Source organism: Gadus macrocephalus, chromosome 20 (assembly GCF_031168955.1).
Source record: "Gadus macrocephalus chromosome 20, ASM3116895v1".
Lineage (NCBI taxonomy): Eukaryota > Metazoa > Chordata > Actinopteri > Gadiformes > Gadidae > Gadus > Gadus macrocephalus.
In genome coordinates this window covers 23,050,458-23,077,055 of record NC_082401.1, presented here as the reverse complement: position 1 = coordinate 23,077,055, position 26,598 = coordinate 23,050,458, and the positions used below count along the sequence as shown (strand labels likewise).

Sequence of the window (26,598 nt, the reverse complement as noted above, 5' to 3'; positions counted from 1 at the left end):
CACACACACACACACACACACACACACACACACACACACACCACACACACACACACACACACACACACACACACACACACACACACACACACCAACACACACCAACACACACACACACACACTCCCAGAACGATGACATGCACACTTCTGAACAAGCTTGTTTAATCCCTTTAATCCTGAAATCAACCCTGAACTTGATGTCCTTTCACCACCATGCTGCAAAACATGCTGCTTGTGGATGTATAGCTGTATATGTGTGCGTGTGTATGCGTAACTATGGCCCTGGGTAGCAAAATTGTACAATCACAGGTTTATGCATGAGCAAGTGCACCGGCCTCCATCGCCCCCCATCATCCCGTCCCGTGCACTGGTCTTTCCCCTGCACCGGGCGGTCAAAGGGCCGGGCTGTGTTTCGCGGAGCTGAAGGCATGAACCGCCAAGATAAACAATCTCCTCCTCGTCCATTGCTGCATCGAACAGCTTGGCCGCGTTCCGATCGCGCCAATATTGCTCCTTAGGAAGTGGTACGGCCGTAAAGGGAAGTGGATCATTAACCCGCCCGCTCCGGGCTGGGCATGCCCCGGTCTCCACGGTTACCCGCCGGCCCCTGGCCAAGCCTTTGGGCCTGGTTGGCATGGGAGCGGTTGCTCCCATGGTGCGCTTTAACCTGCAGTGCATCGGCCTTATACCGGCACGCATCTGCCTCCTAACTCCGTGGATGGTCTCTGTGGTTATTCCTCTCAATTGTCAATGACTATATTATTCATAATTATAACGCAAAACACCATTTCTATAATATTTTTGTGCATGCGGTTTCGATTATTTTATTTTGATGAATAGGTTTCTTCTAGTGGCTGACTACACGATTTCAGCCCGATTTTGCCCTGATTCGTTTGTCGCAGACAAATTTGCAAGTCGTACACGATTTTGAAAAAGTCGGCGACGTGACGAGGTCTTGTAATACACACACACACATGTACATCTACACACACGTTCCAACATTTAGATGCACACACACACAACACACGGGCACACATACACATGCAGGTACAACACAAACACACAGTCACACCGGCACAAACACTCACACTGGGACACGCAATATACAATTATCAGGCAGGCTCATCATGTGCGGCCTGTTATCTGGTTATGAACATAAACAAGATGTAAGTTGTTTCTGGAAAAAGGCAGTGCCTTCTCTAGAACACTGAATAAACCCTTGCATGACGTGTTTGGACTGGCTGGTAACCCTAAAGTGATGATGACAAACGTATTTTGGATGGACATCAAAAGTCAAATCACCATGAATGCCGTCTGGCATTCAGCTGCACAGTAGCGGTCATATAAGGGTACCGTTAAGTTATGGCCATGTGAGTGTCAGTTTGTCACCAGCTTGCTACGGGGCCAGGTGTGAAAACATACACCAGCCATTGATATCGTCTTGAAGGAATGGAAGAAATACGATAGGCTGAAATTAGGTTGAGATAGCAATAGATTTCATGGAACATCATCTTTTGACGCTCAATGCACAGGTTGATAACCCTTAATTACATAATGAGAAAAAACATTAAGGATCGCTTGTCGTCCATCACTTTAAACAGGAGGCCCAGGCTGGAACCGGTCGGGATCGCGTCGCGTCAAACTCGTGCGGGACGATTAGTACGCCTTGGGAGCAGCGGGCCGTGACGGATTCATCGGACACGCGGCGGTGACTTCCTGCTGTAATTCTCTGATGAATAACACAATTAGGGCCGACGGTTAGAGGGACGCTAGAGAGCGCAGCAGAGGAGGGCTAATGAAAATGTTGGGAAGAGAGAGAGAAGAGAGCGAGAGAGAGAGCGAGAGAGAGAGAGAGAGAGAGAGAGATGAGAGAGAGAGAGAGAGAGAGAGAGAGAGAGAGAGAGAGAGAGAGAAGAGAGAGAGAGAGAGAGAGAGAGCGAGAGAGAGAGGCGAGAGAGAGAGAGAGAGAGAGAGAGAGAGAGAGGAGAGAGAGAGAGAGAGAGAGAGAGCGGAGAGAGAGAGCGAGAGAAAGAGAGAGAGAGAGAGAGAGAGAGAGAGAGAGAGAGAGAGAGAGAGAGAGAGAGAGAGAGAGAGCGGGAGCGACATATGATGTACGCCTGCCAGTATGAGAGTGAACGGAACCGGCATGAAATGTGATCAACAAGGGAGACTGAGGCTGCTGTCACAAAGTGTTTTTCTACGGAGAAGCTCTGAGCATGCGGCTCAGGTTGGTGTCCATGTGATGTGCCCGGGCCTTTGCTTACCATCAGTGCATCATGGTCTACCAACAAAACATGCACATGATAAAATACAATCAGCTAGGTGAAGGAATTGGGTCCTATGTAGATAAAGTACAGGTGCAGAAACAGAAACCATCTGAATATTCTGTCTTGTAATGAAACCGGACAAGATCAAATACAACCCTGCATATATAAAGAGGATAAAATGTATGGGCTTGAGGAGACACAACCACACACACACACATACTGTATTCACGTGCATTGTGGCATCCCCGCCACTTAAACCTCGGCCCGGACCAGCCCGAGGGTTGGTCCTGGATGGCCGATACCACCGTCACCCACCAGCGGCGACGGAGAGCACCGACCGAACCCCCAATCAGCGAGATTGGGGGACACCTGGCCGAAAGCCGAGGAGCCATCTTAAAAGGAGCACAAGGACTGACATTTAGGGAGACCGGAGACCACGGAAGAGCATTGCCCCTGCTCCGCGAGGCTGTACTACGGCTCACCCAGCACGTCATCCGCAAAGCTCCGACCAGTGGGCTCACCAAGCTCGGCCCTGACGACGACGTGGAGGCGTACCTGGAGGTGTTTGAGCGGACTGCCCAGAGGGAAAACCTGGCCGGAGGATCAGTGGGCCCACATCGTGGCACCGTTCCTCACACGGACCCGCACAACAGGCGAGCCAAGACCTACCAGCGGAGACGGCCCGACAGTACTCCGCCCTCAAGCAGGCGATCCTGGCCGACTACGGTCACAACCTCGCGGCCCGCGCCCAGCGCTTCCACGATTGCGCGATTTGACGTCCGGGGGGCAGTACGGACGCAGATCGCACCAGCACGCTGCGCGCCTGGCGAAGAGGTGGCTGGCGACCGGAGAGGGGCCCACGCCCTATCGACCGGGTCCTGATCGACAACACCATCCGGCAGCTACCGCTGGGCGCCCGGAGAGTACTGGCCCACCAACATCCCGACACGGTGGATGACCTGGTGAAGCAGCTGGAGAAACTGGCAGGTGGCCCAGCAGCTAAGCGCCAGCACCGGGACCAGCCCGCGACCCAGCCGAGACCCGCCGAGACCGACGGGACCTACGACCGGGCCCTTGGCTCCACCACCCGACTCACCGATCCGGGCTCAGGGGAGCCGCGAGGGGAGGCGGTGTTACGAGTGTGGGCCAGGCTGGCCACATAGCCCGCTATTGCCCGGGAGACCGGGATGCGTCGATGCTGACGGCCTACGCAGCCGAGGGGACGGGCCGGCCCTGCCTGCTGGCGTTAGGGCTAACCTGTTGGGCGCAGGGGACGCCCGGGAGCCCTACCATCCCAGCGCGGGTCATGAACACGGACACACAGGCCCTACTGGACACCGGCAGCGTGGGCACCCTAACTCCGCCCCGACCTGGCTGGTGGAAAGGAGGGGGGGCCCATGGAGGTGGCCTGCGTGCACGGGGACACACGGATCTACAAGACCTGCCATGTGGTCGTCCGGACGCCGCATGGGGATCGGTACCACACCCTCCCCGGTGCCGCTCCCTGATTGGCCGATATTTCACGGCTGTGGGACCAGGAACGGGAGCGAGGAAGGAGGGAAGAGCTCGGGTCCCTGCGAGCGGCTAGAGGCCCACGGAGGCCCTAGAGACCGCCAGTATACTGTATTGTCCAATTGTCTGTAATAATGCCGAATGAGGCTTTAACCCTCGCTGAAACTTGTGATTTGTATGTGGAACCCGGCGACAACGAGGACTGGGTTACCACAGCATATATACACACACACACACACTCACACTCATACTCACACTCACACACATACACAAATACATGCATACAAGTGCATCCACCCATGTGCACACAAGGATAAAGACAGAGAAAGAGAGAGAGAGATAGACAGAGAGAGATAGACAGAGACAGAGAAAAAAGTGTAAGAAGCAACACATGAGAAAGTAACATTGGCAACCTTTGGCGTGAGGAAGGTGCGAAACACACCTGCTGCTTCCTTTTCTGCTGGCCCTCTGAGAGAGATGTGTGTGTGCACAAAAACGCGCACACACACACACACACACACACATGTGGGCACACACAGATGTACATACGCATGTATACCCCCCCCTCCCCCCACACACACACCACGAACATACACACACTGCAGACACGCATCATCTCCCATGGGGCAGTGGAGGCAAGTTATTTATGTGCTAGCTTTAGGGGGCGGGGGGATCTTATGGTGTATTTATAAGCTGAGAACGAGACAAGATTGTCTCCCACCCCCAACCCACCCTGCCTAAATGTGCTATCGAGCTGTGCTTACACCTCTGAGAGTGTCTCGTTTCACCAACATCACAAATAGACGCGGTGCATTGAATAGACCCCCAAGTAGCTTACTTAACGGGAATCACAATCTAATTCGTCCGAAATCTTGAGAAGGAAATTGGGGACAGATGGTTTGATGGCTCAGCCCTCTCCTCTCGACTATGTCTCTGGTTCTCTGTTCTGAGGACAGTTCCCTGAAGCCACGATGCTTTGCAAGATGGATGAAGGCTTGTCCTGAATTGCCTCCAGCTTCAATGTGCCATCGCTGCACCTGCTCATTCATCTTTAATTTATCAAAGGTCACCAATATCATTAACCCTTCACCCGATCGAACTGCAAGGTCTCACCTCTGTCCTTTCTGACCCCATATAACAGTGTAAGGATTTGTCTATTGTATCCCGTCAACAAGCGTCACTCACTGAGTCTTAAGACCATCTGACAGGCAATCAGAAAAGCTCTGCTATTATTGTGAACGCCAGCCCACACACAATTAGCGTCCTGGCACAATTCACCTAGCTGAAGTTTAGGTTGCTGTTCTATTGTGGAGGCGTTGCTGTGCCTGAGTTGAGCTTTTCACACAAAACATGTAAGTCAGCTAGGGCAACACAATGCCAAATGTATGACTTTTCTTTTCTTTCATATGTGTCAATTTGTGTGCATGCGTGTGTGTGTTTTGTCAAATCTCTAGGCTATAGTGCTGTGTTGTATTGCTAGCTTCAGAGAGCAGGGCAAGCAATATCTGCCAGGCTTGCAAAGTAGATCAACCTAAAATCCACATGAAGTGGCTGAAGTCCTGATAGTATGCTTAAATAGCCCTGTCTGCCTGGCCATTCTTAAATAGGACAGAGGAGAGGATTCTGGTCATGAGAGGAAGGAAGCCATGATGATAATGAAGGGAGAAAGAAGGAAAGAAATAAAGAAAAAAAGAAAGACAGAAAGGAAGGAAGGAAACGAGGTAGAAAGAAGGTAAGGAAGGAAGAAAGGTGGAAAGGAAGGAAGGACGGCAGGTATGACTTCTGGAGGAAAGGAGAGAAGGGAGGTATGAGGAAATGAAGGAAGGAAATAATAAATGAAGGAAGAGACAAAGAAAGGTAGGAAGGAAGGAAGGAATGAAAGAAGAAAAAAATGGAAAGTTACTGTCTAAGGTAAAAGAGAAAACAGTAACCTAGCTGTTGTCCCTCCTCAACCTTTTCTTCCCCTATTGGAGTTTCCAATTATTTCCTGTCCTTTTTTTGTATTTTATTTTGCTATAGGTCCCTTAGCCTCCCTGTGGCTAGTGTTCCGTCCTCTATTATTTCAGCTCATCTCGTCTGGGGAGACGGCAAACCCAAGCTAACTACAGAAGATGGCGATGGTTATGAAAAAGTAAAATCCAGTTCCAACACACAGTGTCTCTCTCTCTCTCTCTCTCTCTCTCTCTCTCTCTCTCTCTCTCTCTCTCTCTCTCTCTCTCTCTCTCTCTCTCTCTCTCTCTCTACAGTCTCACACTGAAAGAGAACCTAAGAAGAAATACAAAAATATCTCTTTTGTGTTGGACATGAATTCATGCGTCCTTCCATCTCATTGTTGCGCACCGTAACGTGTAGTGGTTAATCACAGAGCCAGGGGTGTAGCCGGGCCGCAGAAGGTCAGCCCCTGTTTTAAACAGATGCTAATGGTAGTCTGAGCATGTCCTTCAGCCTCCTTCAACGTCTCCCAAGGCGGACCCCTGCCACCTTGAGATGAACCTCACGACTGGCATGAGTGACTGTGTGTCGCGGCTCAGAACAGACGCAAGGTGAGCATGGAAAACACACGCACACACACGCACACACACACACACACACAGACAAAAGTGTGCGCACACACCCAAGTTTGAATGCACCCACATACATACACACACACACATACACATACGCATTCACCCGCATACACTTGCTTGCATTCATGCACACACACACATGCACATACTCTTACACAAACACACACACACATTTTCCATGAATTCTGTACACAATCTGGATTCCCGTCAATTCCAAGAGAGCAACAACAAGGGTCTAGGTTTAAGTGCTTTACATTTGCACCACAAACAAAAACAAGTCACACGCACAAGTAGTTGCTTCCTCCCGGTTGGAAGTAAGTATTACAGGAACTGGCTTACTGTGGTCAAGGATCATAGTCTTGTCAAATACACACAAACAGGACATACACACACACAACACTTTTGCACTCAGATAAGAGTGTCCGGTGGCATGCCAACAGGATGGAAGCAGCAATGAGGGCAGGGGTCAATTTAAATGGGTGTCCTCTCTGCTCTCACACAGCAACATGGGATAGCCACCTGCAGGAGTCAGCCACACATCCTGTACGGGGCAGGGGGACACAGCACATGTAAATACAGAGGAAAGGGAAGGAGAGGAGAGGGAGAAGAGAGGAGAGGAGCATAGAAGAGAGGAGAAGAGAGGAGAGGGAGAAGAGAGGAGAGGGGAGGGAGAAGAGAGGAGAGGAGAGGGAGAAGAGAGGAGAGGAGAGGGAGAAGAGAGGAGAGGAGCATAGAAGAGAGGAGAAGAGAGGAGAGGGAGAAGAGAGGAGAGGAGAGGGAGAAGAGAGGAGAGGAGAGGAGAGGAGAGGAGAGGAGAGGAGAGGAGAGGAGAGGAGAGGAGAGGAAAAAGAGAGAGAAGAGAAGAGAGCTGAGGAGAGGAGAGGAGAGGAGAGGGAGAAGAGAGCTGAGGAGAGGAGAGGAGAGGAGAGGGAGAAGAGAGGAGAGGAGAGGAGAGGAGACAAGAGGTGAGAAGAGAAGAGAGAAGAGGAGATGAAATTAGAAGAGAGGAGAGGAGAGGGGGAGAAAGGAGAGGAGTGGGGGTGAGAGGAGAACATACAAACAATGGAGAATAGTAAATGAGAGTAGGCATATAATCTGAAGGTGCAGAAAAGTGCAGAGAAAATGAATTAATAGAATGGACAATGAGATGGAATGATAGGTGAGGGGAAGGGTAACCAATCTTCTCGAATGTTATCAACTGGATACAGCACATGGAATTACCTTTTTCCAATGGAAAAAGGTAATTACATTGCTCAATGGATACATTGCTCAATGGATACATTGAGCAATGTATTTTGCTCAAACCCCAGCATCATAAATTATCCAATGAGTTTTTGCTTGTTTTTGTACTTCACGTTGATTTGGCCTTCAGAATACATTGAGGAAGGTGCAGGCGTTGTTCATGGCCACAGCATGCAACCTGATATTGAAGGCATGGCAGACACACCGTGACAAATTACACTGCCCAGAGTCAGAGGTCAAACGCTGATAGTCAGCGTATCGTTGTCTGTAGGATCGAGACCAAGTGTTGAGAAAACAAAGAGAATCAACATGGGATAGATTTACTGTGATTCTAGCTTAGGCCTATAGGCGGCTAAACACTGGAATCTGATCATTATTGAGTTTAGTTTGAGGACTAGTTTTAGCTTTACTAACGGTCGGTAGGAACATAACTAACAATTACCCGTCTACCCAAACAAACTTGGCGCACAATTGTAACTTGTAATTAAATGGAGGTTGAAAAGGGCACTGGAGGAAAATAAGATAGGTGGTAGTGGGATACAGAGGGAGTTAGAGAGATAAGAGAGAGAGAGAGAGAGAGAGAGAGAGAGAGAGAGAGAGAGAGAGAGAGAGAGAGAGAGAGAGAGAGAGAGAGAGAGAGAGAGACACAGAGAGAGAGAGAGAGAGAGAGAGACAGAGACAGAGACAGAGAGAGACAGAGAGAAAGAGAGAAGAGAAGAAACAACAACAATTTGCAATTTGTGTATATATGTTTGTGTGTGTGTGTGTGTGTGTGTGTGTGTGTGTGTGTGTGTGTGTGTGTGTGTGTGTGTGTGTGTGTGTGTGTGTGTGTGTGTGTGTGTGTGTGGATGTGTGTGTGTGTGGGTGTGTGTATTGGGGGGAGGTTACATATCAACAAACTGATCAAGAACACAGACACACGCACGCACACCACACACGCACACGATGGCACACACTCACAGATACATAATCTCTCCCCCTCTTGCTGGCTCCGTTTGTGTCCGTGCCAGTGTGTATTCTGGCTCGTTGCTTCAGCATGCTCCCCAGGGGATGAGGCTGTACTGAACAGGTGGTTGGCTGCACTGTGCTCGCTGGGTAATTCAGACATAGCGAGTCTCTTATATCCCATAGAAAGACAAGAGGAACGGCAATGCAAAGGCATGCACGCATGCAAACACACACTGACAAGATCATGAAACACACACAGAAACACACACTCTAGTTTGATGAGTGGATTGTTCCTACCAGGGGACCTCTGTATGTATCAAAGGGAGAAATTGAGAACGAGGAGAATATCTCAGAATGCTTATCCATTTCTAAACCTTATAATTTGCATAATACACTTATACACTATGACTCACAAACCTGCAAGGCAATCGTCTGGAAGTGCATCATCCTGCATTTTTCCTGATTGCTTCAACCATCATAAAACAACGAACAATTAGCAATGAGAGGTTGTCCCCCTCATCAGGTCAGGACATGCCCCACCCATCATCCAGGGCCATCATGCCGGGGTCCTTATGGAGATACTTTGCTCATCACCTCAGGGGTCCCTGCGTGGTTGCGGGTTGGGCCAGAGAGTTCCAACGAAGAGCCTGGCACTCTGAGGAGTGGTTTGATCTTTGGTTCAAGTCTTTCTGGCGACATTTATAGAGGCTCCTCCCGGTGGGGTAGTGGGATCAAATGAACCGATTGAAGCCTTCTGCACCCCCCATCCAAACCACCCCCCCCCCCCCCCCCCGCCCCCCTCCGCTGTGAAGGCTAGCTTCCTCCGCTCGGGCTGAGAGTTGGCTGGTATCCCCTCTGAGTCACGTTTCTATTCATTGTTTTGGCAACGGGAGAGGTAAGGTTTCTAGAAATGTGTAAGAACACAGTTCCAGTGTATTTGTTGTTGTTGTTGTTGTTGTTGTTGTTGTTGTTGTTGTTGTTGTTGTTGTTGTTATTGTTGTCAGGACTCCCTGTAAAAAAATGTTGTCACTTGCTAAATATTCTAAACCCTAAGCATTCTAAACAACTAAGCATTCTCCTTCTCAAATATTCCCCCTTGTAAACGTTTTTGTAATGTGGACTTGATCATTTAAAATGCTATATTTACTTCTTCTCTTTTTTTTTTCTGGAAGACTTCTACAGAATGTGTGTGTATGTGTGTGTGAGAGAGAGAGAGGAAATATCACTCTTCAACTTGTTAGCACAAATTAGCTGCTTGATTTGGTGACATGCCACGTGCATTCTTATTGCATAATGTTGTCCACCGAAGGGCTGATAGGCAGTGAGAACGGCTTGACCGACCAACTGGCACATCTGGTGCGTCTGATGTGTTCAGATAGTTGCCATGGCAACCTTCCGGGGCAAGACCGCCCTGCTGCATGTTTTGCATAATGCAACATTCAAGGCATTTTTCCACGCTTTACGTTCAGGTCAGGTATGATTTAACTGATTACCGGCCCACACTGATTAAAGGAAATCCATAATTTCACACAACGACAACAACAACAACAACGCTGAAACAAGCCAACAGCTGAGGCGAACCAGTGAGGGAACCGGTCTATACTGGACCGTCCTACAGTCTTAAAACTTACTACTACAACCTCGGCGTAATTGGCGGAGCACTTGCCGAGCCGTGGCTACAGCGAACACTGCGCTGCGGCGCGTGTTGATGAATATTGATGAGTGTTCCCTGTGCGTACGTGCGGAGCCGGCGGTGGGGTAACACAAATCAATAAGGGAAGTGGTCCTCCGACATGCCCTCCGTCACCGGGGAACAAAGGGTTGGCTTGCCCTGTGGGAGGGCATTGGAGACTGGGTGGGCTCCAAACACTCTGTGTCTCCTACCCTTCATCCAATCGCCCTTTACGCCTATCTGTCTTACCTGTCCGTCCATTGATAGACAAGCTTTATGCTCTCTACTTCCCTCCACCGGGCCATGCTACAATCCCTTCATCCTTCCCCTAAAAGGAAACCAGGGCTCTATCTATCTGGGGGTAACGTTCAGGGCTCTGTTTACGTGCACACACTGAGGAGCTCCAACAGTCCATTGGCTTTACTCATGAGGAACTAATGCCCCTCAGCAGAATGGACCCCTCATTTCTTTCCTGCTATGCTCCTACGGTTTGTCCCGGTTCTTTGATCGGACCAATTTGATGGAGCAGTGTATCAACTCTTCTACCCAGAATATGCTTCCATTATGTCTGTCCATTATGGCGCCCATGGAAACCATCCCTGGATGGAGGGGTTCCACTTACAGCTCTTCTTCTCAAGGGTTCTTCCTTGATAATGTAGGGTTTGTTCCCCCTTCTCTAAAGGTAGTTAGGGTTTAGGGAATATTAAAAAAGGCAACTGAAGAAGCCCTTTGAGACCGTGATTCAGGGCTATACAAGTAACATTTGAAATGAAACGATTGGATAGTCCAGGTGCACCATTTTGGCCGTCGGTTTATCACTCGCCCCAGGTCGTCGTCTTCCTCCTCAGTTCACAACCCCCATTTGCTCCTCCACCCATTGCTTTCCACCAAACTCACAATCTAAATTCTGTACCCCTGCTCTGAGGCTTCCGACCGGCCGTCTGTCCGTCTCCACAGCGGCCCACACGTATCGCCTCTCTGATCTCGGGCCCCAGTCGGCTCCCCTTTAATCCGGCTGCTATTATACTGAGCCTCTCCCACCCCTCTTATCTAGCGCCCACCTCCGCGCTGATCCATCCATCAACTTCCTGCCACACATACTTTCACTCCTCGGGACAGATAACCTGTCAGTCAGTCTGTCTGCCTTAGTGGGAATCTGTAAATGTGGAAGCCACCTTGTGTCTTCCCGATCACCCAACCCTGAGAGGGCTTCAACGCCCTTTTAATGCTACGCTTTGGATTTCGCTGTATTCGCAAAACCGCAGCTAGAAGGTTAAGTTATGTTATCAACTGCGTAAAATACCAAAAAGATAGGTAACTGTGCGAGAGATCCCTCTGACGCATAAGGCTTCACGTCAATGCTTCAGTAAACCTTGTGTTTAGCTTTTTTCCTTATTAGAAGACACAAAAAAGAACAAGTAGAAGGCCTAATAAGGTTATTCTGCAAAGTTGGCCTCGACCATGAAAGATTCAGGTAGGGACAGCTACGCACAACGAACACTGTTGTTTGATGTATTTGAATGAGGCAGACGGGCCTGCCCTAGAGTGAGCATCAGCATGTTTTGCTTTTCGTCCATTAGGGTCTGTTCCATGATTTCCCATATGCCTTGCATACACATAAAAATACCCACAAATGCACATTCACACCAAAGACTGGGGTGTATGTGCATTTGTGGATATTTGCATTTGTGTACATTTTGTGTATACGAAATAATAAACACACAAACATAGTGTGTTTGTTCGTGTATATGTGTGTGTGTGTGTGTGTGTGTGTGTGTGTGTGTGTGTGTGTGTGTGTGTGTGTGTGTGTGTGTGTGTGTGTGTGTGTGTGTGTGTGTGTGTGTTCGTGTATATGTGTGTGTGTGTGTGTGTGTGTGTGTGTGTGTGTGTGTGTGTGTGTGTGTGTGTGTGTGTGTGTGTGTGTGTGTGTGTGTGTGTGTGTGTGTGTGAGTAGGGCAATTGGATGAAGGGGTAGAGACACAGAGTGTTTGGAGCCATAAGTACAGAGAACAAAGTGGGGGAGAGAGGGAGAGAGGAAGAGTGGGAGAGAGATCATAATTACCGAAGAACTAAAACGTTTAAGCTTTTGTCCATTCGGTTAGAATCACTTGATGCAGATTCCATGTGATAAATGGAGCTATCTTGCACACAGCTACGTATGCCACTTATGTCAAAATCCACGTTGTTATTTTTAGACAACAGGATGTGGTGATGGGAAGTGGGTCCTAACGAGGACATCACTTGATTTTGTCGTTCAAAAGCTGCTCTATGAACGTGAACCCCCCAGGGAACACGCACCGTTCATGTGACTGAAGACCGCCTCTCAGTTATGCGTTATGTGCTGAAGTCTTTTGGGAAGATTTGTCTCAGAGAAGATTGGAGACAAATTAACATATATCATCTTCACCTGTCGGTAAGATGTAGTATTTAAATGAAACGCGGTATTTTTACGCCCACTGACATGAAAAAACGGTTCAATCTAAATTCCTGGATTCGTGAATCAACAGTGCAGCCCATGGGGAACATCGTGGCAGAAGGCCAAAGCCAAAGCAGACTCTTTCCAGCCTCGAGTCAGCGTTATACCGCGAACACAAGCAGTCGGACACCAACCCAACTGGCTGTTACATGGCTGTTGGATTCAGGGCTTTGAGCATGAGTCTGCACACTTGGTGCAGCCATTGATGTGCTCATTGATGAAGAGCCGTGCGACGACAGAGAGGGGGAGGCACAACTGAGGACACAGAGGGGAGAATTAACGCCACCAACATGAAGAATACATCGAGAAGTCAGCAAACGACAGACCCTGAGCATACCTCGTAGGGTGTGATCCTTCTCCCTAATCAAGCAGCGTGGGATCTTCTCCCTGACACACACACCCAAACACACACACACACTCACACACACACACACACACACACACACACACACACACACACACACACACACACACACACACACACACACACACACACACACACACACACACACACACACACACACACACAGACACACACCTACTCTCAGTAGAAGCCCTGTTATCGGTTGTGAAAAGCCCTGTGTAGCCCTGTGGCTCGGAGGGGTCTGGGTTAAAGGGAGAGAGAGAGGCAGGGTTCAGCGTGGTTTAAAAGGTGGGAGAGCGATGGGGAATTGTCCCCCGGAGGACGGACTGATTGGAAAGGAATACGGGTGGACGGTGGAGATTGGAAGTGGGGGAGGGTGGTGAGCGTTGACCTTGAATACAAATGAGCAGCGAAAGAGGGAATGCTGCATGGTCCATGCAGCAGCTGTACAGTGACCTTGTGGGGAGCGCATGACTGGGTGACTATGGAACGGGGAGAACACGGGCCTGGTTGAGTCAGTGGAGGGATTAGGGATCTCAGGGCTAGGTAGCGTCTCTCCTGTGAGTGAGGTGGTTATATGTAGCTCTCACAGGCTCTCAGTTGGGGCTTTCACACCAAAAAGAACCAAGAGACAGTTCCGGGCTGGTGCTAGGGCCAGTTCCAAACAGGTTCCAGCCTTATCCCAGTTATGAACCAGTTGGTTTCACACCGGCCAGAGCTAGCCATGGAGCCGGCGAGAGCAACGTCATGACGTCACTGCAAACGTCTCCGCTTTCCCAGCAACCCTCGCGCCTTGCCGGAACTGTACAATAAGAAGAAGAACCCTCGCGCCAGTTTCAAACACAACAACAACAATTTCCTCTGCACGTCAAGCACGGAATATTCAAAGAACGAACCATACACGGATTTGTGTATGGGTCGTTCTTTGAATATTCTGATTTGAAACAAAATCAGAAAAAACAATTAACAGAGTCGTTTTTTGGTTTTTCTGATTTGGTTTTGAAGCCGAAAAAGGGCAAAAGGAATATACAAATAAACGGTATTTTTCTGTTTTTTAAATCAAAACGGGAAAACTGAATAATCCAGTTGCTTGTTTTGTTTGCATGATATTTAGATAAAACCGCAATGAATGCCGGGAAAAGGGCACGCGGATTTAAAGAAAATACATATAAAGACGTTTAAAACGTTCCATCTGGTCTCTCGCATTCTACAATGGCCAGCTTTATTGTTTTCCGTGGGAGCCGGCGACTTAGTCTGCGAGTGGACGATCTGAAACTAAATCGGAAACTAGATTTCTTCTTCGAAGGTTGTGCTCCACACAGAACCTCCTCACCGTCATAACGGAGCACTTCGGGGTACCAGAATGCTTTAGAGCGGTACTGATCACGTCGTGTGTCTTTCCAGTGTCAAATAAAATAAGAAATAAAATCACCATAAGGTTCAAGTGCGGCCATAACTAAGGCTAAATATAATTAGACAGTCTATTGCTGGTTTAGGTGGTTGGCTCTTTTTTCTTCGCTGCGTTCTGCCTTCTGGTGTAGCCTATAACTATAAATGTATCTATTTTTGTTTTTGTTTTTCTGTTTCGGGTTTAAAAAACCAACACACAAAACACACAAACACAAATAAAATGCAGTTTATTTGTTTATTCCTTTTGCCCTTTTTCCGATTCAAAACCAAATCAGAAAAAAACAAAAAACGACTCTGTTAATTGTTTTTTCAGATTTTGTTTTAAATCTGAATATTGAACGAACGAACCATACACAGATTCACGTCCATTGTTTACTTCTGTGTTTTAAAAATGCCGGTCTTCGTTGAGCTTCCTGTTTATGAAGGTACGGATAACCCCGCTCCCTGCCCCCGGCGTAAAAGCGTTTCTCGTTCTAGCCCAGCTCAATCCTGGAGTTGAACCGGTTTTTAGAGGCCGGAGCCGGTTCTCTGGCGGTGTGAAACCAAAACCCTGGCTCTAGCTCCGAACTAGCCCGGAACGGGCTCCGATTTTGCAGCGGTGTGAAAGGCCCAAGTGCAGCGTTTGGAACCATGACTTCCAATTTACTCAATCAATCATTCACGCACAGTTGCACACGCATACACAGGCATTTGTAACTGTGTTAATGTTTTTACATGTGTGTGTGTATGTTTATGTGTGTGTGTGTGTGTGTGTGTGTGTGTGTGTGTGTGTGTGTGTGTGTGTGTGTGTGTGTGTGTGTGTGTGTGTGTGTGTGTGTGTGTGTGTGTGTTCATGTGCGTGTGTGTGTGTGTTCATGCATGTGAGCATGAGTGTGTGTGTGTGTGTGTGTGTGGGCACACCAGTGTGCGCAACTGGTCTAAATATTGTTTTACTCAAGTCATACCAAAGGCTGCAAAGAGTGATCTGCTATCTCAGTGCAAGGTATCAGATAGATAGACTGACAGAGTGCCTCTTCTGCTGTCGTGACCTGAAGCAGACACCAGAACACTGCTGGGAGAATGGCCCCTATTGTGGCCCAGAAGGGCTTCGAGGCTAAAATCAAACTGTTGTAAGGACCATTTGACCTTAGCACATGCCTACGGGACACGCACACGCAAACACACATCTCTGCTTCGCTGCAGTCCGTCAATTGCATTAAGCTCACAGACAGAGAGCTCACACACACACACGGTCAAGGATGGATAGACGCAAAAGCAGTAGCGGGATGCCTCACTACCGATGGAAGCACAATATTAAATATTTTTGGCATCGATCTACAACTCTCGGGACAATTCTCCAAAAACATTGTACACTGCGTACGAGAGAGGGCCTAAATTGTATTATTCAAAGGAAAACAGAACGCTTGAACTGACGAAGGGGGCCAAACCAGACAGAGGATCATTGGGTTTAACAGGGATGGGGAATATGTGAAGCAAAGAGAATAGATCTTGCTGTTATTGGCAAACTTTTTATCTTAAGTGAGGGCTGTAATGAGGGTCTGTTTAAAGATGGATGCATCCATAAATTGTATCTAAACACACACACACACATATACAAACAAACACACATACACAAAAACACACACACACACACACACACACACACACACACACACACACACACACACACACACACACACACACACACACACACACACACACACACAAACATATACACACATACACACAAAAACACATTGGCGCTTTGAATAATTTGAAATTGAATGAGAAGCATGAAGAATTTATTTATTGATAGACATTGGAGCACACAATCGATGTCTTGCACAAGCCTGGGTCTCCTGAATGTTAATCATAAAAAAATCCGGGCATTTCAAAGAGGAACATTCATATTTCATTGACGCATTGATTGAAACCGGACAAACTACGGCCTGCTGGGTGTATGGTTTGGTCACGTTGACCAGCTTTAATGAAGTGCATGACCAATAAATTGCATTTTTTCCCCCAGAGGACACAAAGGAACCAAAACCATGCCTGGAGGTTCAAGATGATATGAACCTGCTGTCTGTGTGTGTACTTTGTGTTCTTTCCATAGTGCAGCAGGGGAAACAGCTTCCACACACCAGGTGATGAGAATGCAAATGTGAGCACGCAGGCACATGAATAGGTATGCTTTTACACATAAACAAACACACAAACACACACAGATGCACACACACACACACACACACACACACACACACACACACACACACACACACACACACACACACACACACACACACACACACACACACACACACACACACACACACCTGTTGCAGTAAGAGCTGATCAAAGGCTCAGATAAACACAGTCCCCTCAGACAGAACCTGTCTTCCTCCACCTCTTGTACATTTCTTAAAGGCTCTTGTTTCCCCTGTTCTCCTCTTCAGCCTTGTTCTTTCCCCGTCTCTCTTCTTTCCTTCCCTTTCTTGCTCCATGTCTCCTCTCTTCTCCTTTCCTCTGCTCTTCTCTCCTCCTCTTCCACTTGCTTAGCCGCCCTGCTAGAGGACATGAGTCCTATCTGTGTGCTCTGTGAAGAAGACCAATTTTGAATCGGACGGAAGTGATGAAAACGTTCAAATGTCCCTTCACGCGTCTCTCTGAAAACTCAAGCCGTCCAGACACCGTTTTCCCCTCACACACAGTCATCAACAACATCCTGTCCCTGTCTCGCCTCTGAACACTCAACCTCAATGGCCAGCCACAAAATGGGCTTCATTACAGCAGTGACATCAGTCAAATTGCTTAAAAGCTAATCCTTCTCTCCCACACACACAAACACTAACGCACACGCACACGTACACACACACACACACACACACACACACACACACACACACACACACACACACACACACACACACACACACACACACATATATATATACAAACACACCAGGCAAAGCTAAACCAGCCCCAAAGATGAAAGAATGTCCCCTATTTTATTTCTATGAAAGTTTACACAGTGTGTTTCATCACATCAAAAGCAAAAATTAAATTGTCGTCTTTTATCAAAACTATTTTGAATTAGTAGTCAGCAAAGGTAATCTAGACTGGGTAGCCCCGCCCATTCTGCCGGCAATTGAGTTCGCCCTGCAGAAGGGTCTGGAGAAGAGCAACACATTTCTTTCTGCTTCCGGGAAGTTTTTTTTTTGCGGGAGCCATTCACCAAGCTGGCTTCTCCCCCCCCGGCACACTATTGGCTGGTTTAACACAATGACAACAGTGAAGCGGCGGCAAGCAGCCAATCGCGTACAAAGTCTGTTGAACTAGGCCCGATGATCACGCCTCTTGAGCTGAAGAAAATGACGGCAGCTTCCCCAGACCAACGTGTAATCTACGATTGAGCTATAGGTAATCAGAATCTTCTAAACATTCAAACATTGTTTTTTGAGTGTTGGAGGGATAGGGACAAAGAATGCGATCCCATGGTGGTTCTATTTGTGAGCCTGACCCTTACCGTTCTCGGTGTGCACCCTACCACCGACCACCACGTCATTGTCTCCATTCCACACAGGGGCACAGTCATGGAACAACAGGCGCCATGCTAACCCATGTGGACCTCCTGAACAATAAGGAAACATAAACACACACACACACACACACACACACACACACACACAGACACACACACACACACACACACACACACACACACATACACACACATACACACACACACACACACACACACACACAGACACACACACACACACACACACACACACACACACACACACACATACACACACACACATACACACACACACACACACACACACACACACACACACCACACACACACAGACACACACACACACACACACACACACACACACATACACACACACACACACACACACACATACACACACACACACACACACACACACACACATACACACACAGACACACAGACACACACACACACACACACACACATACACAGTACCATCCAGTGAGCGCGAATGAGCGAGTGAAAGCCAGAGGGAACCAAGGGTGGAAGTAAGGAAACATGGATGTACAAAATTGACACCGTGGGGTGTGTATGAGAGCCTGTGTGTGTGTTTATGTATGTGTGTGTGTGTGTGTGTGTGTGTGTGTGTGTATGTGTGTGTGTGTGTGTGTGTGTGTGTGTGTGTGTGTGTGTGTGTGTGTGTGTGTGTGTGTGTGTGTGTGTGTGTGTGTGTGTGTGTGTGGGGAGGGGGTTCGTCTGCTACTTAGCGGGACGTCCTACCCGTGGGCAAGCTACCGCTGTGTGCCCTTGGCACCGAGAGGGAATGAGGCGGCGGGAGACGGACAGAGAGCGAGACGGGGCGAGAGACAGAGAGGGTGAGAACGAGAGGGAGGGAGAACGAGAAAGGGAGGCTGTGAGAAAGAGTCAAGATTGAACTAGATCGAAAAAGGGAATGGAGAGAACGTAGGGTGGTGGAGAAACCAATATTTTGGTAAATAAAAAATATAAGTGCTTCTCTCCACTACTCCCCTGGTCTGCTCTGCACACAGTGTGTAATATTGTGTGCACCTCCTCATTTTAATGCACTTCTATTTATTTGACCGCACATCAATATTTCAAGGCCTCGACCTGAAGGACCTGTGTTGTCTTTTTTTTTCACAAAATGCACAGTGCTGTGTTCAATATCGATGTCTGTGCTTGTTGTCAGGATATGATGCGAGTTCAAGAGGATCGCTGTTGTCTTGCCTGAGAGGGCTGGCTCTGTGGAAGAGAACACACCGCAGGCTACCCTGTCCCACACTATCACAGACCGTATTTGAGGGCCCGCTAACCTTTCCGCCCGGCATCGCAGTCAATCTTTAATGATTTTTCTATAGGTTTCACACATTTCATTGACACCTGACACGGGTCGATAGCCGATGGGCGGCAGGTAGTTTCAGCCTGGAGGGCGTGAGGCCTCAGCGGCGATGATTTCTCTGAGATGGACCACCAGCACAGCAGGTGTGTCCTTTACCTCCCTGCAGAGGCTGCTTGGCTTATTCCCCGCAGTGCCGGCCTGCCCAGTTTACTATAATCACTACCTGCTGAGCCACAACCACTGATACACAAACCACAGCATGCATGTACGCACAAACATCGACACACACACACACACACACACACACACACACACACACACACACACACACACACACACACACACACACACACACACACACACACACACACACAGACACACACACAAGTATGCATGCACGCATGACTCTGCACATGCCTGTACACAAACACTGAAACTTGAGTGTACTAGAGGGAACTTTATAACATGGTCATAATGTATGTGTATACATTTCAGTATGTGTATGTATGTGTATAAGTATTCACTGTGTGTTTGTGTGTGTGTGTGTGTGTATGTGTGTGTGTGTGTGTGTGTGTGTGTGTGTGCGCGTGTGTGTGCGTGCGTGTGTGCGTGCGTGTGTGCGTGTGTGTGCGTGCGTGCGCGTGCGTGTGTGTGTCTGCGAGAGTCAGTTAGTTGTTGTTTTTCACATTATGTGTATATGTTTGTGTTATTTGTTGGATGCTTGAAAAGTGACCTTTTCAAATGCATCTCTGTCAGAGACATCTGCCACCACCCCCTGGTCAGCAGGGTGAGAAACCCCAAGCACCACAGGCCATCTCCTTGCCTCCCAGCATGCAGCGTGTTTTTGCTGTGCACCTGGGTCAGCCTATTGCCTTTATTAGATTGTTGTTTTTATACCAGACAGTATAACTAGTTTATCTAGTTTCCTGACTCTCCTTGCTCCCTTCTCTCCTCCTATGGCCCTGCCCTTATTAATGTGTCCCTGCATTCATTGTTTTTATTCTTTATGTCTTCTTTAGGGTGATACAAATCCAATGTATCATGATAATCATTTAAACATAATTATAATTTAAACCTAAGCGAAGCTAAGAGCTAGGCGTCTAATTGCAGCAACAGGTAGCCTAGCCTATCTGTTGTTCAACAGAGATATTATGAGATGTGGCCAGCTCCCCTAGCGAGAGGCCATTTGCAGTAAACATAGCATCTGTTCATATCTGTGTACACGTACTCAGAGACAGGATGTGGAGTGTATTATGCGTTTTATTACCAAAAGAATACTGTTCTGGCCATGGCAACTCATGGAGCACACACACACAAAAAAAACACACCCACACACACATGCTTGCAAGCACACGCACACAAAAACACACACAGATTAAAACAAAGAGATCCCTTTAATTATTTAAACCAGAACGGTGGGCTGGGGAAAGGCTGTGTCCGCCTCTCGTTCCCCCTCACTCTAGGATGGAAGTAGCACTTTTTGGGAGGAATTTTCTAGACCAATGACTGCAATAAGTAACAGGCTACACACGTTGCCACGGCAATTAATCCGTCCTGTCACCCTGTCCGCCAGTGGTTCCTGCCTGGTTCCCTTCCATGTGACAAGTCTGTTGACAGAGAACCCCGGGTAGCAGACCATCTATTACATCACCACCTCTCCACTGTCTGCTGTGTGTGCGTGTCTCTGTGTTCTTGTGTTTGTGTTTTTGATGTGTGTGTGTGTGTGTGTGCATGTGTGCGTGTGCATATGTGGGTGTCTTAGTTGTGTGTGTGTGTGTGTGTGTGTTAGGGAAAGGGATAAGGGAGAGATGGCAGCAGAAAACCTTAAGGGCGTCGTGATGGTGGGTGGGATGGTGATGGGGGGCTAGTGTGCATAAGACCGGCTTGTGGGAGAGGGGATTATGGAGACCCCCAGCTGTGACACATCCATGAGGTGTGGGGGCGGAGCATTGCACAACGCTGCGGTACGACGCACGCTTAACACGCCACCTGCAGCGACGTAAGCTCTGTTGCATAGCACCATGTTCAGACAGACGCACGCACGCACGCACGCACGCACGCACGCACGCACGCACGCACGCACGCACGCACGCACGCACGCACGCACGCACGCACGCACGCACGCACGCACGCACGCACGCACGCACGCACGCACGCACGCACGCACGCACGCACGCACGCACGCACGCTTCCCTGTACGCACGCACGCACGCACGCACGCACGTGCGTCGTACACGCACGCACGCACGCACGCACGTGCGTCGTACACGCACGCACGCACGCACGCACGCACGCTTCCCTGTACGCACGCACGCACGCACGCACGTGCGTCGTACACGCACGCACGCACGCACGCACGCACGCACGCACGCACGCACGCACGCACGCACACACACACAGGTATACACACAGAGACATGTATACACACCGGCATACACACATGCTGTAGACAAACATGTATTTACACATGCATACACACACATGCACACACACAAACATGCATAAACACACACACACACACCCATACACAAATGCATACATACAAACCTGGGCATGAAAAATACATACATGCTCATGCACAGGAAAAAGGTATTTCCTGTGAACGCCCGCTTCGGTCTGGATCATCTTCAAAGTTTCTTGCACCCCCTGCATGCTCCTCCTGTCGCCTCCAGATACGGGCGACGTGGCTGCTTGTCATGTGTCACTCACTCTTTTGCACTCACTCTCTGCCTCTCACTCTCCCTCTCTTTCTCGATCGCTCTCTCTCTCTCTCTCTCTCTCTCTCTCTCTCTCCCCCTCTCTCTCTCTCTCTCTCTCTCTCTCTCTCTCTCTCTCCCTCTCTCTCTCTCTCTCTCTCTCTCTCTCTCTCTCTCTCCCTCTCCCTCTCTCTTTCTCTCTCTCTCTCTCAATTCAATTCAAAAAGCTTTATTGGCATGACTATCGTGGTAAACCAAACAGTGTTGCCAAAGCATTACAGTGTTATGCATTACATAAAATATTATGTATAATAACAAAAGAGAACGTCAGAACAATATGTACATATAACAACCTATAACAATATAACATAACATACAGATGTACATATGTACATAAAGACAAATAGTTATATTATAGTAAAATTAAATGAATGTAAAGAGAAGCTACATAAAACCATTATAGGTTACAAATAATAAAATAAAATATTAAATATTAAAATAAAACAGTGAGGACTCTCTCTCTCTCCCTCTCTCTCTCTGTATTTCTTACTCTCCCTCTCTCTCTCTCTGTCGCTCTCTCTCTCTTTATCTCTCTGTCGCTCTCTCTCTTTTTCTGTCTCTCTCTCTCTCTCTCTCTCTCTCTCTCTCTCTCTCTCTCTCTCTCTCTCTCTCTATCTCCCTCTCTGTCCTTAATCTTTGTGTCTCTCTCAGTTGCTGTACAGTGACATATTAGTTGCACAGGCATAACAAAGAGATATAAAAGTACCAGTGTAGAGAAGTTCATTATTTTGGGTCACCATATTCAGGGTGATTTGTATTAAATACTTAAATGGTTAACCTTGTCCAACAGGTTGCCCGCTATGTATTTTGTTACTTACAGACTGGCTACTTAAAATTGCGTGAGTGTTAGGTAAATGCCAATATGAAAACTGACATTAAACCACATGAACTTACATGATACAACAACATCTATAACAGTCTGATCATCTTAACTTATTCAGTCCAGGGTTTATCTTCAGATAAATGACACACTTATTTGAACAGCCTGTGTGCTAGAAGGGAGTGCTCTTTGCCAGGCTCAATAAATAATTATTGTTATTGTTACGTTTAATTTTTGTGCCAATCAACCAAAGCACCCAACAACAGATTTTTAATTAACCAGGCTGATTGTTACAACATTGTAGGGAGAAAAACACTTGTTTTGGACCGATTTAACTTCACAGGGAAGATAGATGCAGGAGTGCCGTGGTTGCTGTGGTGAATAAGAGCACTGTTGGATAAGAGAACTGAAATTATAAACCATGATACCCATTGAAGAGATAATAAAGACAATGCTGTATAACTCTAACTCTAACTATTCACTAAAGACCAACCACGTTCTTTTTAATGTATGGAAACCTGACAATGTGTTTACTGAAGTAACATGAACACAATAAAGATAATTGCATAACACGTTCGCAAATGCAGTCATGCACACACACACACACACACGCACGCACGCACGCACGCACACACACACACACACACACACACACACACACACACACACACACACACACACACACACACACACACACACACACACACACACAACAATACACACACACAATAATACACACACACAATAATACACACACAATGTTCCGACCAGTTTATCTCTCTTTGTGACAGTAATCGTTGGAAAAAGAGAGTGATTAGCCCTCTGTATCTTTTATAACCCTATCCCCTCACTATTGTTCCAGCACCTGCCTGCCTATTGGCCAGATGAATGGAGCCTCATTAGCTTTAATGTGTGTGTGTGTGTGTGTGTGTGTGTGTGTGTGTGTGTGTGTGTGTGTGTGTGTGTGTGTGTGTGTGTGTGTGTGTGTGTGTGTGTGTGTGTGTGTGTGTGTGTATGTGTGGGTTAGTGCGTGTGTGTGTGTGCAGGATGATAGAGTAAGAGAGTGGGATCTCATGTTTGCATATTTATGAGTGTGTGTATGTGAGTATGTACATGTGTGCGTGTGTGTGTCTTTGTTTGATGTGTGTGTGTGTCTGCCTGATTGTCTTTGCGTGTGTGTGTGCACGTGTGTGTGCACGTGTGTGTTTGTGTACAGAGGTCAGGAAGGAGGCAGAGTCACTGTGAGCAATGAAGATGGGAACGCAGAAAGACAGACTTGTGTCCCGGGGGCGAAAAAAGCTAAGTTTCCCAACACACATCCACACAGACACACACCACACAAACACACAAGCTAACACAAGCCTAACATAATTAAACCCACGACAATCCAACATCAATATTCTGCACCACATACCCCCACCCCTTATCTTCCAGGCATATTAGTGTTTCCCTTTTAAGATCTTTCTAAGTCTAAAATCCCCGGCCTTAGGGTACCCGTTAACCTTTGATGCAAAAAGGTCATGACAAGCCATAAATACATTCAGACGGAGATAGTTTCACACCACATTTTAGTGTGCTGGGTGAATTCAAATTCGCAAAGTAATGATACTAAATAGTGAAATCAACGGCAGAACACGGATGGACCAATGTGTCTAAAAAGAACGCCTCCTTGACACGATAACGTCGAAGCCTCGGCCTCGGACTTCCGAACGTGTCATTTTTCCCTCATCCGGTTCGGGGACAAATGTGTGAAGTCACGTAGATTGCCACAGAGCCAGGTCTCAACATGGCCGCCCCCTAGCGTCCCCATTTACAACCTCTTTGGTTATGCTAACAACTGTCTACACCGTTCTCTCCCTTTATGGTTCTGAGTCCCTTATCAGCGTCTCTCTGTAGTGAAACAGCAGTGGGCCCGGGGTAATGAGGCTGGGTGCGATAATGAATAGGATTTCTTCATTTGTGCTTTTTACTTCACGCCGCGGTGCTCCACAAACGGCCCCGACACGGCAAGTTTGTCATTCTGGCACAACAGGTGCCATGGCAACTGACAGTGCAGTTCTCGTTCCCGTCGTGACCTACCCCGCTGTGATGAAGCACAAAGAGGAGGGAAGGGATTGGCTCGGCGACGCACCTCTCACATGTCACACAAATGAGTTTCTTCTTGCTCTCTTTTTCGCACTTTCTCCCAGTGTGTGTTTGTGTGTGTGTGTGTCTCACTCTCTATCTGTCTGTCTCTCTCTATGTCTGTCTGTCTCTCTCTCTCTATGTCTGTCTGTCTCTCTGTCTCTCTCTCTCTCTCTCACTCTCTCTGTCCCTCTCTCTCTCTCTCTCTCTCTCTCTCTCTCTCTCTCTCTCTCTCTCTCTCTCTCTCTCTCTCTCTCTTCTCTCTCTCTCTCTCTCGCTCTCTCTCTCTCTCTCTCTCTCTCTCTCTCTGTCGCTCTCTCTCTCTCTCTCTCTCTCTCTCTCTCTCTCTCTCTCTGTCCCTCTCTCTCTCTCTCTCTCTCTCTCTCTCTCTCTCTCTCTCTCTCTCTCTCTCTCTCTCTCTCTCTCTCTCTCTCTCTCTCTCTCTCTCTCTTTCTCTCTCTCTCTCTGTCTCTCTCTCCCCTTCTCTCTCTCTCCCTCCCTCTCTCTTTTTTTTTCTTTCTCGTGCAAATTCAAACGGTTGCCTTCTCGCCATATTTGCTTTTAAAGTGTTACTTCATATACAACTGTTTGGTAATAATATTTATAAGCCTTAAAGGTACCACATGCTACATTGACGGTAAGCGTTTCAAAATGACTACTGCAGTCCAAACTATATTTGGGAGAGTTTTCCACTCCCACCCCCTCCTCTACAGACTGGAAGCTCAGGAGCGCAACATTATATTTTTAGACGAGGGCAGTTAATTCTATTTCGAAAATGATATGCGACAAAGAATCCGGCACTGTAAGTCGATCAGCTAATTTATACATTGGCAATTACATTTTTGTTTGCAAATTTTGAACCAGCTCATGTGGCATCGTTCCTTCCTCCTGGGCTCTAAGCTGTCTCCATCTTTCAAATGCGACTCAAAGAATAAGCCTGGTTTCAGCAAAGCTCTGGTCATAGCGCTTTTCCTTAAGAGCCGGCAAGTACATTTCAATGGGAAAATACATTGGTTGTGGCATTGTTGTAGGAGGAAGACAGTATTTAGACTTCACATGTTTTCTTAATCTCTGATGACAATCTCCGCTCTCTTTTTATGCTTTAGTTCTGTACATTTGTTACATATAGTAAACATATAGTATGGTAATAAAGCATTGACACAAATGAGTGTGTGCATGCGTGCTTATGAATGTGTCATGTGTGTGTGTGTGTGTGTGTGTGTGTGTGTGTGTGTGTGTGTGTGTGTGTGTGTGTGTGTGTGTGTGTGTGTGTGGCACTTGACGTCAGTGTGTGTGTTGAACTACTGAGTACTGACAGATCTCCAACGTAGCATATGAATCTAGCTCAATCTGAGGCTGAACGATTAAAGTATCGACCCGGTGGTTCATTAGATGTCCACACGACCTGGTCATTACTGGGCGCATTGATCAGTGTAAATCCTCGGCCAAGTCACCGGTTGAAGTTGCCGGTGAATGGAGCTCCGGAGCAGTACTGATCCATTCAACTTATCCAGCCCTTCACTCCTCTCAACTGATAATACATATTTCACAGTATGTCCTTTAGTGGGTCCCTTGTATGGATGG

At 47.7% G+C, this 26,598-nt stretch overlaps 1 protein-coding gene across 1 annotated transcript in view; it reads right to left on the bottom strand.

The window, feature by feature from the left end:
- Positions 1-26,598, bottom strand: part of akap11 (A kinase (PRKA) anchor protein 11) — a 178,985-nt gene that overhangs the window by 37,447 nt on the left and 114,940 nt on the right. The window lies entirely within an intron of this gene.